Source organism: Medicago truncatula, chromosome 6 (genome assembly GCF_003473485.1).
Source record: "Medicago truncatula cultivar Jemalong A17 chromosome 6, MtrunA17r5.0-ANR, whole genome shotgun sequence".
NCBI classification, from domain to species: Eukaryota; Viridiplantae; Streptophyta; class Magnoliopsida; order Fabales; family Fabaceae; genus Medicago; species Medicago truncatula.
In genome coordinates this window covers 4,991,079-5,009,202 of record NC_053047.1, presented here as the reverse complement: position 1 = coordinate 5,009,202, position 18,124 = coordinate 4,991,079, and positions in this window count along the sequence as shown.

The following is an 18,124-nucleotide window of genomic DNA, read 5'->3' as shown; positions in this document are numbered from 1 at the left end:
AATTTAAATAAAATAAAAAAGTAAATGCATGTTATCTAAAACAAAAGTGAAAGGCTTAATAGGTCTCTTAATTTTAATGAAGTCTCTCAAATTAGATTTAAGTTTCGGTTTTTACAATTAATAAAAATTGTAATTGTGTACCCAAAAAAAAATTGTAATAAAAATATTAGATTTACGGTAGGGGTGGTTTTCACAATTTATCAAAAAATAATTTAAAATTAATATGACTTGTGAACCGATTGGTTTTTTGGCTCACATGTTGAAAACATAAAACGGTCGAATCAAAGACCATTTAGTTTGACTGGTTTCATTCGGATTGGATTTGAATTTGATTGGATTGAATTAAAATGTTGGTGGGATTGATTTGGGTGATCGAGTTCATAGGTTGAGTCATATCTGTGAACACCCTTGATTGTTAGAGTTAAATTTCAGTTGTAGGAGCAATAACATCGGCATTATGCCCAATTGTGCTTGTAAATCTTGATTTCAAATCTTACTAGTCATAAGTCTGTTTGAACAAAAAAAAATGATAGAATTTTCAACACTTTTGATAACACTTAAAAGATAAGTCCCATTGAAATGATAATTTGGAAAGTGAATTTTCAATTGTTAGTTAAGCTGCTTATAAGAGAGAAGAGAATTTTTATTTTTATTTTGAAGGAAAGAGGGAAGTGAATTGGTCCTTCCACTTGGAGTTTGGTTCAAAAAATTTCGTAATTACTTTAATGGTCTGTTTGGTTGAAGAGAAATAAGGAAGAGAGAAAGAGAGAAGAGAGAAAGAGGTAAGAGAGAGCAACTTTCTCTTGTTTGGAATGGAGAGAAATAGGGAAGAGAGATTAAAAAGTAGTGGGACCCATCACTTTTTGGTTTCTTCTCACAATCGAGAAGAAAGGGGAGAGAGAAGACTATTCACTTTGTTGTTCCATTATTGCCGTTGCATTAATTTTATTTTTTTTAGCAATGCATTAAAATATTATATTCTCAATCTATTCACTTTATTGTAGGGCCATCTTGGTACTTTTATAAATAATCAACACTTCTTTCTCTTCTATTTCTCTCATCTCTCTCTTATAACAAACAATCCATAAAATCTACTCTATCTCTCAGATATTTCTCTCTTCTCACTCTCTCTCTCACCTATTTCTCTCTTCACAACTTCTCAACTTCTCACATAAAATCTACTTTATTGTAGGGTCATGTTAACTCGTATCTTTAAATATATTGAAAATTATAAGGTTAACGCTCTTATCACAGGGCCAACATATGTATTTAAAGACAATTGTTTAATAAGTCATGTTAAACTTAAAATCTCTTTAAGATCGTTGACCAATTTATTCTCTACCAAATGTTATGAGGCCAAATAATGATATGATAAAAAAATATGTTTTTAAATATAACAAAAATATTGGTTTTCTTTTTCATAAGTACGTAGTGACTACATTTTGTGCATAAGATACTTAAAACAACTATTAATTGTGTATTTGTGTGTCATATTACCAAGGATTTGGTCCGTGTTGCAAAACACTGATTTATTCAAGAAGTTAACTATCATGATTCATTGTATATTAAACAATATGTATGTTAAGATTGAATTTACATAATAAGACTAAACGTGTGTTTGTTGAAGCGGTAGAAAGCAAAGAAAACCACGTTTTGTGTGAAGCTGTCTTTTGTAGCTTCTATATTTTTACTTCAAAGTTACCTCGGGCCGCGAGAAATGGCCTTTAAACGCTGTTCCAAAGAGCCTATAACTAACTTTATTGATGTTAACAATGCTCTATATATAGAGCTGAGATTACAAAGACTTAAAACATAAAACTGAAAAACTATCTGTCATAGTAACTAGCTGTCAAAGTAACTAACTGTCACTTCTAAAACAAGTAAAGTCGAAAATATAAATCTTTTATATACAGCATTCCCTCCTTTAAACTAATTGTGGATGTAAAGAATACACAGTCAATTTTTTTTTTGGCATTTCCATAACTCCAAGCTGCCTTCTAAACCTTTCAAAGGTATCAATCTTCAAAGACTTTGAGAATAAATCTGCAAGCTGATCCTTTATGCCACAAAAAATGAGATAACAATTCCAGCTTTTGACATGTCCCAGAGGAAGTGGTTCTTTACATCAATATGTTTACTTCTACATAGAACACTGGATTTTTGGACAAATTGATGGTGGAACTATTGTCACTTAGAATAGGATTGCTCTGTTGTTTTATCTTGTCAATTTTCTCTAAAATTCTTTTCATGCAAATCGTCTAACTGCAGCTCCAGCAGCTGCCACAAACTCAGCTTAATTGGTAGTTTTGATACAATGATTGAATAAAAATGTTAGTAATACATTTTTATAATTTTTTTTTTTTTTTAAAAAAAAAGCATTTTTATAATCCCTTCAATAAAGAAAGAAAACAACAATCAATATAATTTTTTTAAGGGAACAATTAATACTAGTTTTTGTTAATTACGAAAGAAAACAACAATCTCCTCAAAAAAAATAAAAATAACACCAGTCAATAGATTTGTTCCTTAAAAAAAACAGTCAATAGATTTGTGTGTTTGGGGTTTAGGGTTTAGGTATGTTGTATTTGTTGTGAATTCCTGACTTAAATTTCACACCAATACAAACTATGATGTGTGGAGCACGTATCAATGACAACCAATAACCAAATGTAAATAACCTCAAGCAACAACAACAATATATAGACCTATTCTATAATCAAGTGCATAGCAAAACCACAATCCAACCAAGAAATAAACAAGATAAAGAGAGTAAAGAAAAGATAACAACACCAAGAAATGTTCACCCAGTTCGGTCCAACAATGACCTACTATGGAGGAGAGATTGATCTCTCCAATCTACTATCAATGAGTTCTTACAAAGAGATACAAATGAGTTACAAGAAATTAGCTTCAACAAGCTCACAAAGAACAAACCTAATTTCTACTCATTTTCTCAATCTCACGAATGAACAAGACACTCATGATTTTCACTCTCACAAGGTGTTTACAATTGTTTCCCAACTCTAGAATCTAACCCCCAAAAGAGAACCAACTCTTAGCCTTTGATTCCACTAAGGATCTTCTCTTTTGGTTTCACAAGACTCACCCAAATTGCTCACAAAAGACTCTCCACTCATGTGTTTCCCAACCCCATGAATCTTCCCAAAAGGCACCAACCCTTTTCCCAAGAGCCCTCTCTTTTGGTTCTCCAAGATTCTCATCTTGAAGCTTTGAACCTCACCCAAAGACCCTCAATCTTTAGTATCTAAAACCCTAAAAGTTCCCTCCTTTGATTTCCATGAGATTCACCAAGCTCCTTTAATAAATGGGTCATAGAGTGCTTAAATAGTGTGACAGATCTGTCAAAATCGCGTTGCGCCAGCCAAAATCGCGCCATGGTTGAAGCGTACGATCCAAGGTACGATAACCTTATCCACAAATCGCGTCACGCCTGCACAAATCGCACCACGATTTGCCTTCAGCAGAAACCATACGTTCTGCCAACAAAATTGTGTCACGCCACTCATAATCGTGTCACAATTATGAGTTTTCTCATAATCTTAAATTGAAGACATAAACAACTGTATTTATTTTACCCCCTTGTTCCCAAATTATAAACCTTTAAGGCCAGTTCACACATATTTAAAAATGTAATCAATTTTGTATGAGAAAAAGATATTATGAGATTTTATAAAATTGTCATTGATAATTGATATATAATAGATAATTTAAAGAAAAATAACATTAATATTTGTAAAACAACTTATAATTTGAGAGAATTGTTTTTTTAAAGTTACCTATAATTTGGAACGTATGTATTACATGACAAAAACTAATATTCACATTTGTCCATGATATTTTTATATTGGGGTAAAATAGTCCCTATGTTTCTTTTGACTTATTATAATAGATAGATGGACTAATTTATTCCCGTATAAAAATATCAACGTTTAAGTTGGGTATTACTTTTTCTATAAACCCTTTAGCTATCCGTTTTGACAGTAGCATTTTATAATTCTTCTCATTATATTACTTTTTTTATTGCTTAAACAATACTCTAAAAATACTTGTTAACATTTTCTTCTTAACGTTTGCTAAAAAAAATCTTTTTAACGATAGTTTCAAACCAAAACCAAAGCTTTTATTAGTGCTATTATTATGCCAAAGACTTCTTTAAAGCCCTGGACAAATTATCATGCGAATATAGTAGTAGGCTTCCTGCATTTAACAATGCATAACCCTCCACCATTTGGGATTAAAAGAAATTTAGAATCTGGTTTGAATCTTGGGCATTCTGGGGTCATACCTGAAGAAATGTACAATGACCTATGCAACTGAAACTTTTGTAACACTTATTTTTACATTATTATAAATTAAATCTTCTATAACTTCAAATGATATGGAATTAGATATTCAATTAAACAAGTTAAATTTCACAAATTAAATATTAATTTGTAAATATGACTATATTTCACGTTTTGGAGATCAACACAATGCTCCTATAACATATTTGGAGGATGAAGACAGAAGTTATTCTTTTTGGTGGAGGGAGATAGTGAGAATCCGAGATGGGGTAGAAGGTAGTCGTGAGGGTGGTTTGTTGCGTGTGTGTCGCGTAGGGTGGAGGATGGTGCGACGACCTCCTTCTGGTGTGATTGTTGGTGCGGCGGTGTTTTTTTTGTTGATCGCTTTCGGCGTCTCTATGATTTGGCTGACAACAAAGCGATCACGGTTAGGAACATGTGTTTGTCTGAGTGGTAGGAAGGGGTGAGGTGTGGAGGTGGCGTCGTGGTTTGTGGGTGTGGGAGGAAGAGTTGTTAGAGGAGTGTAGGGCATTACTACTGACAATTTCTTTGTATAGGATACCATTTCTGATGTGTGACAGTGGCATCTGGACCTGATAGGGGGGTTATTCTGTTCGTGGTGTTTATGACATGTTGACATCTCAAGAGCATGCTCAAGTTCATCCAAGTATGAATTTAATTTGGCATAAGCAGGTTCCCTTGAAGATCTCTATTTTTGCGTGGTGGATGCTTCGTGATAGATTACCAACAAAATCAAAACTGGCGACTCGTGGTGTCATCTCTGCAGAGGCACGATTGTGTGTGGCTGGGTGTGGCCACGTCAAAGACGCTCAACATATGTTTCTATCGTGCTCAGCGTTTACCTCCCTTTGGTCGTTGTTGCGAGCATGGATCGATTTTGATGGTGTGTACACTCAGGTTATTTCGGATCACTTCTATCAATTTATTTATTACACAGGTGGTCTAAAACCGCGGCGAAATTTTCTAGAGCTTATATGGCTTTTGTGTTCATGGATTTCGTGGAATGAGAGAAATAATAGATTGTTTAAAAATCAGGAATGCACTAGTTATCAATTACTTGAAAAAGTAAAATATTATTCTTTGTGGTGGCTGAAAGTTAGGCAGACTAGTTTTGTTTTTGGTACACAGTTGTAGTGGTCGAATCCCCTCAAGTGTTTGGGTATCGGCTTAGCACTGTTGTGTTGTTTTTTGGTTGACTGTTTGTATATTTAGTGGTCTCTTTAACACGCTTTGTGCTGAAGGGATTGCTTTGATTTTGTTAATATAACTCATTTTGCCTTGTTAAGAAAAAAAACATATTATTTAATTTTGACAAGAAGATAAAATAAATTAGTAACTCCACTCATTGCTAAATAGAATATTGAATTGTCATCGTGAGCTTAGCTCAGTTGGTAAAGACAAAACATAATATATGCAAGGTCCGGTGTTCAAACTCCGGCCACCATAAAAAAATATTGAATATTGAATTATTGCGATATCTAGACTTAAATTTTGGATTCTTGTAAAAAAAAAATACTTAATATTTCTGGAGAGTAACTTTATTGGAGGTATGCTTGTACTTTATTTTTATTTTTATAGATAAAAGAGGAATGTTTGTATTTGTATGCACATAATACATTTTCTAACAATTTTTTAACACCTTATTTGAATATCATTGAAGATGACGAAAGACTTATGAATACTCACGTTGACGTGGAGTTGACTATTTCGATATCTTCCTCTACTTGAATTCATCCTTCCACATCTTTATGCAAATTGAACATTGATGCACCTAGACCGGTTAATAACAAATTAGGTGTATGAGCTAGAGACTCAAGATTTTGACTTAGTTGTTGCTACATGGAACTTTGAGGTGCTTTCTGAAACCAACATTGTTGAAGCTCTTGAATTTCGATTAGCAGTTTAATTTGTTCATGATACAGGTTTCTAAACTATTGTTGTGGAGGGCGATTCTCTTAATGTGGTTAACACTTTGGAGTTGTCTATCGAGAATAATTCTTACTTTAGAATGGTGATTAATAATTATAAGAGTCTTAATTGTTTGTTTTCTTCGTTTTTAATTTCTCATGTGATAAGAAACAGTAACATTGTTGCTTATTCTCTAAGTTTGCTTTCGTTCAATTGATTTTGTTTGAATCGAGGAAATTTCTCTTTGTATTATTTATATCGACGCAATCGATTATTGGCTTTTAAATGAAATCGTTTCTTTATAAAAAAAATTATATGAAAACTAATGAAATAATTGAGTAAGATTGATAGGCAAGTGTTCAAATGAAACTGGCCCAAGTCGTTTTCAAGTTAAAGGTATCATTGCATTGGATCACACAAACGCATATAATTGTTAGGTTATGCAACAAGACTTTTTCTTTTTTGTTTTTAACAGTATCTCATTTAAGAAACTTCTCTCTGAGTTTCAATTTTCTATTTTCTAGCATACACTTATGATGACTTTTGAGCATGCCATTGTACCTTACAAAGTCATTATTCTACTGACTACTCTACACATTAACTAGGTTTCGTACTTTGGTTCTTTACCCATACCATACTATTCTATTTTCGTCGTGAAATCATTTCAACACTTTATGCAACGAATCCATAACATACACACCATCATAGCAATCATTCATGTTACAACTTATCACAATACTAGTTTTTTGCATTTATAGAACCATCTTCTCAATGTTGAGATCCACTAGTTTTTACGGATTGTAATCCCTTCTACCGACGAATTTATCTGAAGCACTCTTTAAATATTTTAAATTAAGTTTTTTTTTTTTTTAAAAAAGATAAATATTTTAAGGGTTAAATATGTTTTTGGTTCTTATAAATATACCAACTTTTTATTTTAATCCCTCTAAAATTTTCCTTCAACTTTTAGTCCCCAAAAATTTTTCATCTTCACTTTTGGTTCCTCTTTTAAAGTAAATTCATACCTAGAATTCATATTTTTTTAATAAAATTTTACATAAAAATTCATAATATTATAAGAATCTCTTCCAACAAAAATTAGAATTTTTTAACAAAACAACAATTTAATATGAATTTTTATATTTTTGACGGTTAAAAATTCATATTCAATTTTTGTTTTGTTAACAAAATTCTAATTATTTTTGGGAAAGATTTTTACAATATTCTACACATTTCTGTACAATTTCATTAAAAAAAAATACTAAAATTAACTTAAAAATAGGGACCAAAAGTAGTGATTGGAAATTTTATAGGGACTAAAAGTTGAAGGAAAATTTTAGAGGGACTAAAATGAAAAGTTGATATATTTATAGGGACCAAAAACATATTTAACCCATATTTTAATCATCAATACATTGAATAGACATGTTTTCGTAAATATTTACCTTTTATGGTGATGTCGGTAAACTGGCGGCACGTGTCGAAGATGAAGTAGCACGCAAGAAAGACTCATTTGGAATAGTGCAGATTTGGTATCCGGTATCAGATTGACTTGAGTTATACCTTTTCGAAAAGCCCTAGAGCTCACTAGCATAATACATTGCTTCGCCATGACGTAGGGGTGAATTTAGCCGTTCGAAGCCATCTGAAGGCCCAAAACCGCTTTTTTATTATTTCAACAAATTTATTATTTTTTATTTCAGTTTATTATTTTTCGGCCAATTAGAATTTGTTATTTCTATGACATTTAAACAGAACTTTCATAGCTTAAGAGACAACTTTTAACTTGACCTGTTGCTGTGTCATAGTAATTCATTCTTTTAACTTATTTTTTTTGGTTTAACAATGATTGAGACCTTGTTTACTGTGTCAATTTTTGTTTTGATATTTCAAAGATTTTCTTCAAGCATAGCTCAAGTAGTTTAAAAGGAGTTTATCAAGAGGAAAAAACAATTTTTTCCTCTCTTTCCCATGAAGGTATTTAGTCTTTAATGTATACCTTCCAATCCAGATTTAGCAATTTGGTCAGTACACTGTGGAAGACTACCTCTTAGACCCAATTCTGTTTGTTTTGAAATAGGAGTCTTGCTTTTCAAGTAATATCTTGATAACAAAATATATATTTTTTTTTTTTAAAAAAGGAAGCAAAATGATTTCATCTTATCTTTAGCCAAAAATATTGGAACTCTTATTTTATTAGATGGGAGCATGTGACACTGCGTGCAGTTTGGTCCCTCTTGGTCTGTCAATTTATATATCATAATGCAAATATTTAATACAAACATCTTATCATATTATTTTCCCTGCTATTTAAATTTTTCAGTCAAATCATAAATGGCATAAAAAATATATTAATTTTAATATTGTCAATAATTCTTAGTACACGTGACTGCTATTATTGATAGTTTGATACCCACTTTCTGTTCATAATTTTTCACATTAAAAAAACTATAACACAATTTAAAAGCTTTGCGTATGCTAGTGATCAATTAGCTAGGACCACAAATCTTATTTAGCAAGTTCCATTGTTAATTTCCCTTTTCAGGTATTTTTCTTTGTCTTCTTAAAATATTAAGAAAGAGAGATGATATAGTTCAATTATTTGGAATTATGTAATGAAAGTGAAAGCATATTTTCAGCAGCATTCGACACATCAATAATGCCATGCATGGGCAGCTTGGATTCCCATTATATATGTTAGAATTTAGTTGAAGAACAAAATCATCTCTAAACAAAACAGATTAATGTGTGCACAGAAAAATAAAGTAATTGATCACAAAAGTTTGACAATTTTTTTTTTTAACATTATGGTGATTTCAACAGCTGCTAGATATACTTTGTGACGGTTCTGCAACCGTCTTAAAACTCCAATTGACATTGTTTTTGAGTGCCTACTGCGACAGTTTGCAATTATTTTTTCTAAAAAAATTGACAGACTATTTATTAAAATATGTTTAGTTCTAAAAGATGATCTCATTCGTATGATTAAAAGACACAAATGTATAATTAAAAAAGATGATCCAATTCATAATCTCTTGAACAAAGTGACACATCCATACACCATCAACATTGGAAATAGAAGTATACAAAACAAAGAAATGTGTTTAAGCCTATAAAGAACAAATAATAACATTTAAGTTCATATAATGAAAATAAAAATGTTTAAATAGTTTTTAGCGATGTTGCTTTATGGTCTCTAGACCGGTAACTAAATTAAAAAGAGTGTCTTCTATGCCTTAAGGCACGTAAAGAAGGGAAGTGTTTGCTATCCCGACACGATGTATATCAAGAATTTTACGAGCGTGTATTTTCTATATACCTTTCCTAACTTAAAAACCTCCCCCTCCCTGATTTCCGACAAAAAACATTTTTAATTAGCCATAAATTGTTCGTGATTGGTTCGGGATAAAATTTTCTAGACATATAGCACTGCTCCGTAAAGAAATAGTGAAACAACGTAGCATGCAAAAAAACACATTATGCAACAAGGGATGAATGCAACTTTTTACCTCATTTAATTTGCAACCTTCTTATCTTCTTCTTCACAACTAGGGTTGAACACACAACACATGATGGTGCAAAAACTACCCAAGGGTATAAAATAAATTAAACAAGTTGATAAATGAACGCAAATGAAAGAAAAATGATAGGTTGACAACACTGCTGATGTGGCAGGGCTATTTAGTAATTTCATCTCACTATCATTCTCTTTTTTGTTGAAGAGTTCACTTCTCACAAAAAAGAAGGTCATGTGTCACACATTTGTGTGGAGGTCAAAAGGGTAGTACAAATAAAGAGTGTCAATGTATAAGTATGAAAACACACAATCATTTGAACGGTTATGTTAATAAAACTGGTGGAATGAACGTTTGAAAAGAGATCGAGAGACTTAGAAAAATTGGGGATTTGGAGGAAAATCAACGGTCATAAATTTAGGAGAAGGGTTTAGGTGTGCGGGGATTGCGAAAATGGAAAGAAAAAAAAAAACGTATCTTTGGAGACTTTGATAAACGATGCAATGATCGACAAATCTGTTGTAAGAACCTCCGTAAATACCAAACGAATGTGATTTTGAAGGAATCAGAATTTGTGATACAAAATTTAATTTTTTTTTGGTAGTGTTATATTAAGAAACAAATGTAGTATAGATTACAATATTAGGCTAATCTTTGTAATTTGGCCGTACAATTAGTTGGATAGATCAAGTTGACCAAGAAAAGGACTGAACCTTTGATGTAGTCATTAATTCACTTTAAATTTAAACACTTTCCTACTTGGATTAGTGGAGAGTAAAACATTTGCCTACTTGGAATAGTAACACTTGTCATAGTGTACTATTCTTTTTTCTATTGTCTAAATTAAAACAGATAATTAATTTGCTAAAGCACATGGTACTTGGTGTGAAACTTAGGAAACATCACGTGCCAATCACTACTTCAAAAAAAAAAAAAATCACGTGCCAATCATACCACTAATATAATGAGGGTAAAAAGGTTCTTGGAACTTAGTTTGAGATTTCAATTTAGATTGATTGCTTGAGAGTTTTAGTTCTATGATACTAAAAAGTAAGGTACCTCGTGATTCTTCAACTTTTTTCCATGTGGGTCGTGCATCTCCCTTTTGAAATTTTGGCTTCAACAATCGATCACCATTGACATCCTTTTCTTTAGGGAATAATCAAATGATTTTGACATTTCCATGCTGGTGGATGGAGTACCACTAGACTATAGCATTTTTTAATCTCTTTTGCAAAAGCATATTCTACTTCAAACCTATTTTAACATATTTAATTTATTGACAAAAATATTGTAAGTGTTGCATTGACTTGAGATGAAGTGTTAATGGAACATTGTGCAAGAACTTAGGTGCTATTTTAGTTGATTGATTATCTGGTTTTTGATTTTTTGTTAAGTTCGACTTTGATTATAAACATTTTATAAGTGAGAGAATCCACAAATACAATATTTTAAGTTTTTGGATAAAGATGTGGTGTTCAACTCACTTGTGTTGTTGCTCTTGGTCTAATATGAATGATCCTCGACCTCCCCTCGTGACCTAATAATTGTATTAGAGCCTATGGTTTGGCGAAAGGTTTGATCGACTCGTTGTGTCAAAAGTCTTTTTGACAATATGATCAAGCGACATATCTTTTTTTTGGAGAAGTTAATCTAGCCCACTAGAATTGGTCCCAGGAAGAATTGATCCTAAGGTCCCAAGCCAACATCGCCATACTAATTCAAGTGGGTAAAGTGGTGTGCCTCATTGATGTGGCGGGTGTCAATGATAGTACAAATACAAATGCATGTTGATGAAGAAGCTTCCGCCATAGGCGGTATAATGAATTGATTACTCACAATTGAGGGGCAGATTGTTGTGGCAAGTGTGAGGTGACTTAATAGTCCCACATTGCTTGGAAAAGTGGAGGTTGACCACTTTATAAGTGAGATGACCCATCAACTCAATGTTTTAAGGTTTTGGATAAAAATATGGTGTACAATTCACTTGTGTGGTTGCTCTTAGTCCAATATGGATAATCACCCAAGCTGCCCTCATGACCCAACACGTTTGCTCCCATCGATTTGTTGGATGACAACCCATGTTGCTAATACGAGAGATGTAGAGATTTACTTTCAATAAAGTTCGGTAAATATTAACCTTACAAGTTAATTATATTTATGGATCAATTTACAGATTCAAAATGACAACTGAGTCTATCTAAATATGTCTTTTTGACAAGAACCAAATTAACTCATTTCAGTTATAACATCATGCTAAATGCAAGATGACATGTGATCATGACAATGGTAACTATCATATGACAATGAAGCCCTTGCTAACAAATGAGTCATATTATTTGCTTATCGCCTAATAGAACTTATCTTAAGGTTTGGAAGAAAAAAAAAGTGATGCTTCACAATAATTGAAAATAGCTCCTAATTTAAAATTGGTATTGATGTTGTTGGAGATGTCGTTAACCACTTGTTTACAATCAAGTTCTATTATCTATGAATACTGTCGTTAAACCTCGATTACCAAGCAAAATTATCACAACTTTTAGACCGCATGCTTCCTCTTCATATCCTCCGCATCGTATTGCGTGGGGCCAAACACAAAATCACCATCTTGGTCTCTAATCCAAGGATCATTCGATACTCTAATCCTTGAAACATCACATATTCTCCATCTTACACCTCCCTTAACCATCACCTATAAAACATGGATACTACAACTAATAAAACTTAAATTTTCTCTCGAGAAATATCCAACTTTAAAAACTCTTGAAACTATAATATCATGGTTAGTTGTCAATTTTCAACCTTATTTCTCTAGCATAGTTATGTTAAAACTCTTGTAACTAGATGAATGTTCATATATTAAAAGTCAATATTTAGGGGATTATTAAACCTAGATATCCAAGGGCCAAACTCATGTAAACTTTTGATTTTTGCTTAAATGCACATTAAATAAGGCATTCTCAAAATAGTCCTAACTAAAAGAAAAAATTTATACTCAAGTGCAATAAATCTCTCGAGTGGGCTCATAGTCAGTTCAAATGTGAGTAAGACCTACAGGAAACTAGTGGGTTGTCAATTTGTCATGATGTTTCCTGTCAAAAAAAACTTTGTCACGATGTTAATCTATTTATTTTGTAAATATCAGCAATGTTTTTATTATGTTAAACCTTTCTACATGCTAACCTTTTCATATAAAAATAAATTGAAAATAAATTTTGTCTTGTACTTTAAAATGCAATTTGATACTAAAGTTGCATTCTTTGTTCTCTACCAATTTATTTATTTTTCTCCATAAGTTTCTTTCACATGAGTTATCATATTCAAACATTAAATGTTGACACATTTTTCCATGGAAATAAAAACTTTGATTTGTCACAATTCTGCTAGCATTGATTGTGTGTATGTATGTGTCCAATATTGCACTTGTTAGGGCATAGAGAAGTGCTTTTGCTACTAAGATAGCAAACATGCGAATGTTTAAGACTTAGTCGAGCGTAAGAGAGGCACTTCAAGTTAGCGAAGTGTTGTAATAGCGCCAAATCTCTATGTGCTATAATGCTTAGTCAAAGATGTTTTGTAAGACAACTAAAAGTAGTAACTTTTACGTAATAAATATATGCAAATTTCTTAACAAATTTAATTTTATGTAATGTTTTTGCTATTTCTGATTCACGGCCTTCCCAACATTTAACATTTCAATGCACTTAATTAATACATCCCTACACACAATAAATACATTGTCCCATTTTTTGTCTAATAATTTCCCCTATGTCCAACCATTATAGGTGTACCATAGTTAAGGACACTGTATATAATTGAAAGAGGGTCACAGGTCACACCTGTGGCTAATTTCTATTTGATATAATATTTTGCTGACTAAATACTTTATGGTATTTTGTTATGATAAGCAATCCAATAGCACATGATATTTATTCCTGCCTTGTTGTGGTTCTGACAAAGAATTCAGTTCTCCATATGTTTGAAAATTATACAGGTTGGAGCAGGTAGTATGAATCTGTGATGCTAAATGCATAAACTTTAATACTAGTAATATATGAGAAAATTTGATGCACTAGTAAAACAAAAAACCACATCGTTATTCGGTAAGTATAATGCGGTTGGTAGCTACCAGAAACATTATTATTGAAGTCGGAGTTCGAACTCTGAATTTTTCATTTCCTCATATATAAGATGAGTAAATCTAGTCAACGAAAAATTACATCTTTAATCAATATCAATTCATTATTATTTTTATTTTTTACTTTTAAACTAGATATGATAAAAGTAAAACTTTTTTAATGATATGTGAACAACCAATCATGCTCTAGCATATATTAACAAAGTACAAATCCATTTGATAGAAACATGAAGAAAAAAAATAAAAAACCCTAAAATTAACTAATATTTTTTAGTTTCTTGAATATAAAAGATTAAAAATTAAATTACAGGATTAAAGTAACTTTTTTATCTAAGGTAAAAAATGTATGTATATATTCTGCACATGGTGAGGCCATCAAATAACAAGTACCACATCACTGTACCTTGTAGGTACAATTTGTGGGGAGTTCATGGATTGGATCTAACTAAATACACTAGTTAGTATTTTATTTAGGACCACCATTATACCAATAATTTGTAAACCATAAATTATTATTATTATACACAATTAATTAATGCTGATAATATTGAACTAATAAGTTAAGTGCACATGAAAAGGGGTTGATTGCTTGAATTGTACCTTGCTAAGCATTGTGGATAATCATTAGGTCTAAAGAGAGAAAAATAAATAAATTTAATTCCTATGCTTTGAGACTTTATACTTTATATGCATTAATATATTTTTGTTTGTTTTTTTACCAGATCAAACCTTTTATGTTTATGTATTAATATTGAATCAACATACTTGTTTAAAAAAATAAATATTGAATCAACATAATATTTTTTAGAAAATGATTTTGTATTTAATTTAAAAAAGTGAATTTTCTCACTAACATTTCAAAAAATAAGAAGAGATGATAATAGAAAATATAAATAGGGGAAGGCTATTAAGAAATTAATTATATGTGAAAGCAGTTGTTAAAACAATTTGACAAGAACTTTGAGACAATTTTGGTGCTTCTGTTCTTGTGTCTAGCATTCCTTGTGTCAGGTCTCTTTGTTCTTTTTTCAGATAATTTTCATCTGGCTTTTCAAAAATAAATAAAAATAATGACAAAACTTTTTTGTTTCCATCTTCTTTTCATTTTCCATCTCTTTAACTCTACTAATTGATGCCAGCTTTTTCATTTGAAAAACACACGAATACAGATAAGTGAAATCTAATAACCCATCCAATTAGTAATATTTAATAATAATAACATGTGGTACTGTCTGATATAAGTGGCAACATGGGACCAAAAGCTTTTGGAGGAATAATGCTACATTTTTAGAGGATTCCACATATAATCAGCCTCTGTGATTAGGGTGGGCAAATATGGATCAACTCGAATTTACTTGATCAATTTGATGTCAGTTTACACATTCGGTTCGGGTTAAAACGGGTTATATGTTGATTGGGTGAATTTTAAGGATTGTTATGGGTATGTTCAAATAACTGAACCCGAGTTCAAAAACTTGTTGCAATAGGGTTGAGTCGGGTTATATGTTTACTTGCACTTTAAGGATATTCTCTTAAATACAACGTTTATAGATCTAGATGACACAACATTGCGATATATGACCGTTCGAAATTTAAATTGTTTATAAAATGTCAACAACATCTGATGTTAGGAAGACAAAAATGTCAAACGCAAATGATGCTAACATATTCTCAAATTAAATTAACATTTTGGAAATGCTAATGGTCCTATCATATTCTAGAGTTGGTACCTGTTTAGCCTTACTTGATACTAGGGACTATATTTGGACCACACTTCTGAAATATATATCTACAAAAACCCACACAGCCAAACATAGCCTAGGCAGTGAGCCAGTCTTGTTGCTAGCTAGATTGGTATAATACATTAGAGCAGTAAATGATTTTGTATGCAATGTTGTTCAATTCACATTTTCACATTGTTGTTTAAGGTTAAATATTGACCATGCAGAAAAGTACAACAGGGAAATTAATTATACTGCTGGTCACTGAAATTTACTCACACTTAGGTAAAAGAGTTTAATAATTGAAATACACTCTCAAATCTCAATGTAATTCTTTTTAACGTATTATATCTCACTATTTAGATAATTGTTCAGATATTTTAGGAATTAATATAAGAAAGTAGTGTAATAGTAAGTGATAAGTTTTAGATTTTATAAGTGGTCCATCTTAGATCAATACTTTAAAATTATCAAAAAATTTAATGACAATTGACGATACTCTTCAAAAAAAATAGCTCATGACAATTCTTGTTTTTATGAATAAGGTGACGACCAAATTGATGCCGATTTAATATGATATAATATTTCTTCTTCAATATGATATAATATTTGTTTTCTGTTATATTTATCGAATCAATATCTATTAAATCACTATTTAAATCATAAAAATTAAGATAATAGTTAATGTCTATTTCTAACAGACAACAACTGCGGTGCGGTCGTTAAAGTTTTAAACATTTTTTAAGTACTCGTTTGTGGTGGACCTGTTCCATATTAGAATTTACCAATGGTGAGATATGATCAGAAAATGTGTAAAATGCAATCTTCAAGTACATGTTCTGCATCATATATTTTTGTAAAAGATGAAAATGCAGTTAATATATGGTAATAGTTGAACAATTGCTTTAGAATCAAAAATAAAATGAGAGAAAAAAAAAAGATAGAGAAAAATGGATCAAAGAGAAATAGACTGATTTTATGTACTACTAATATGGAAATAAATTAAGAGGATGGAAAGGAAAGTTCTCTCCACTCCTTTTTTTTTTTTTTTTTTTGGCTTTCGCACCAGTTTCCGACCCATCAAAGATGGGCGACTAATCCAACTCATGCGTAGAGGCATGCGCACTGACCAAACGTTGTTCTCCCTGAGAATCGAACCCGATGTTTCTCTCCACTCCTTTAGTTAGATAGGAAGATGACAAATTTTTGTATAATATCTTTATGTTTAATTCCAATTATAGGTCTACTAAATTTCAGAATTGCATTGTCTATGAAGTGTTAGTGATAAAGTTTGACTTTATAACCTCAACCAACAAAATTCAAATCTATAATTTAAAAAAAATACCTTGATTCATTTATTTTAAATTTAGGGTTATACTAACAAGTGTCCTTAAAATACAGATTAAGGAACTTAAAAGTAATAGTAAATTTGTATTAAATTCAACACTATTTTAACTTTTAAAAAGTTAAATTCACAACATTTTACCATTTTTCAATACAAATTTTATTTTATCCTCTTAACCAATATCTTAAGAACATTCTTTTAACATCTTTCATAAATTTAAGCCTAGGTAACAATTTTGTTCCCATGGAACATTTCAACTTAGCTTTTCTGACAAGCTAATGCTAGGAAGAATCATAACATGTGATCCACCATAACTCAAGGCAAAGTTAGAAAACTATTGTTTTAAAATCCTTAATTTTTATTTTCAAATTTACAAAAAATTTCCAATATTTTCCTAAAACTCTAATCTCACTTTTTGGAGACTATACTATTCTTAGCCCCCACATTCTTCTTTGAATTTCATATTCTTTTTTCTATAAAATCCATTCCTTCACTCCCTCCTTTCCTTTTTGTGTCTTTCCTCCCTCTGACAAACTCCACATGCTCCTTGTTAGAGGTCCAACCCACAGACCCACCCACGTTGAACTGTCTATACATACAAATGCTAGGAAATGACCATAGCAGATCTGACCCACCCTTTCACACACAAACACCTATCCCTCTCACCATCATTCTCCTTTCTCCAACTCCAACTATTTATCATAATTTTATCGCAATGATTAACGACACACTCTCTAACACGTACTTTCTTATATTATGAATGCTATGCAATTGGTGGATTAGGATTGCCTGCTGTAACTGCTCCATGCAGGTTCACGCAGTAGACAATCACAATCACTGAAAAACAATCTAACAGTTCAAATTCACACAGTACAGTATCACACATTTCTAATCCCAACCTTTCATTTCTTATCGGACGGCTCGTAGCTGTTACTGCGCTAACGCAGTTACATCATGGGATCCAGTTTCGCAATCAGTTTATGGTACACCTTGCCCCATACCATTAGATTAAGAGCGAACACAATTTCTTTTTATTAGTCTAACGACATTCATCTGTCTCCGCTTCACCATAAAGTCGACAACACATATAGATTTTTTTTGGTTAGTATTAAAATGAAACAACTAAACTTGTGGAACTCAGATAAATTCAATAAGATATATACGAATTTCAA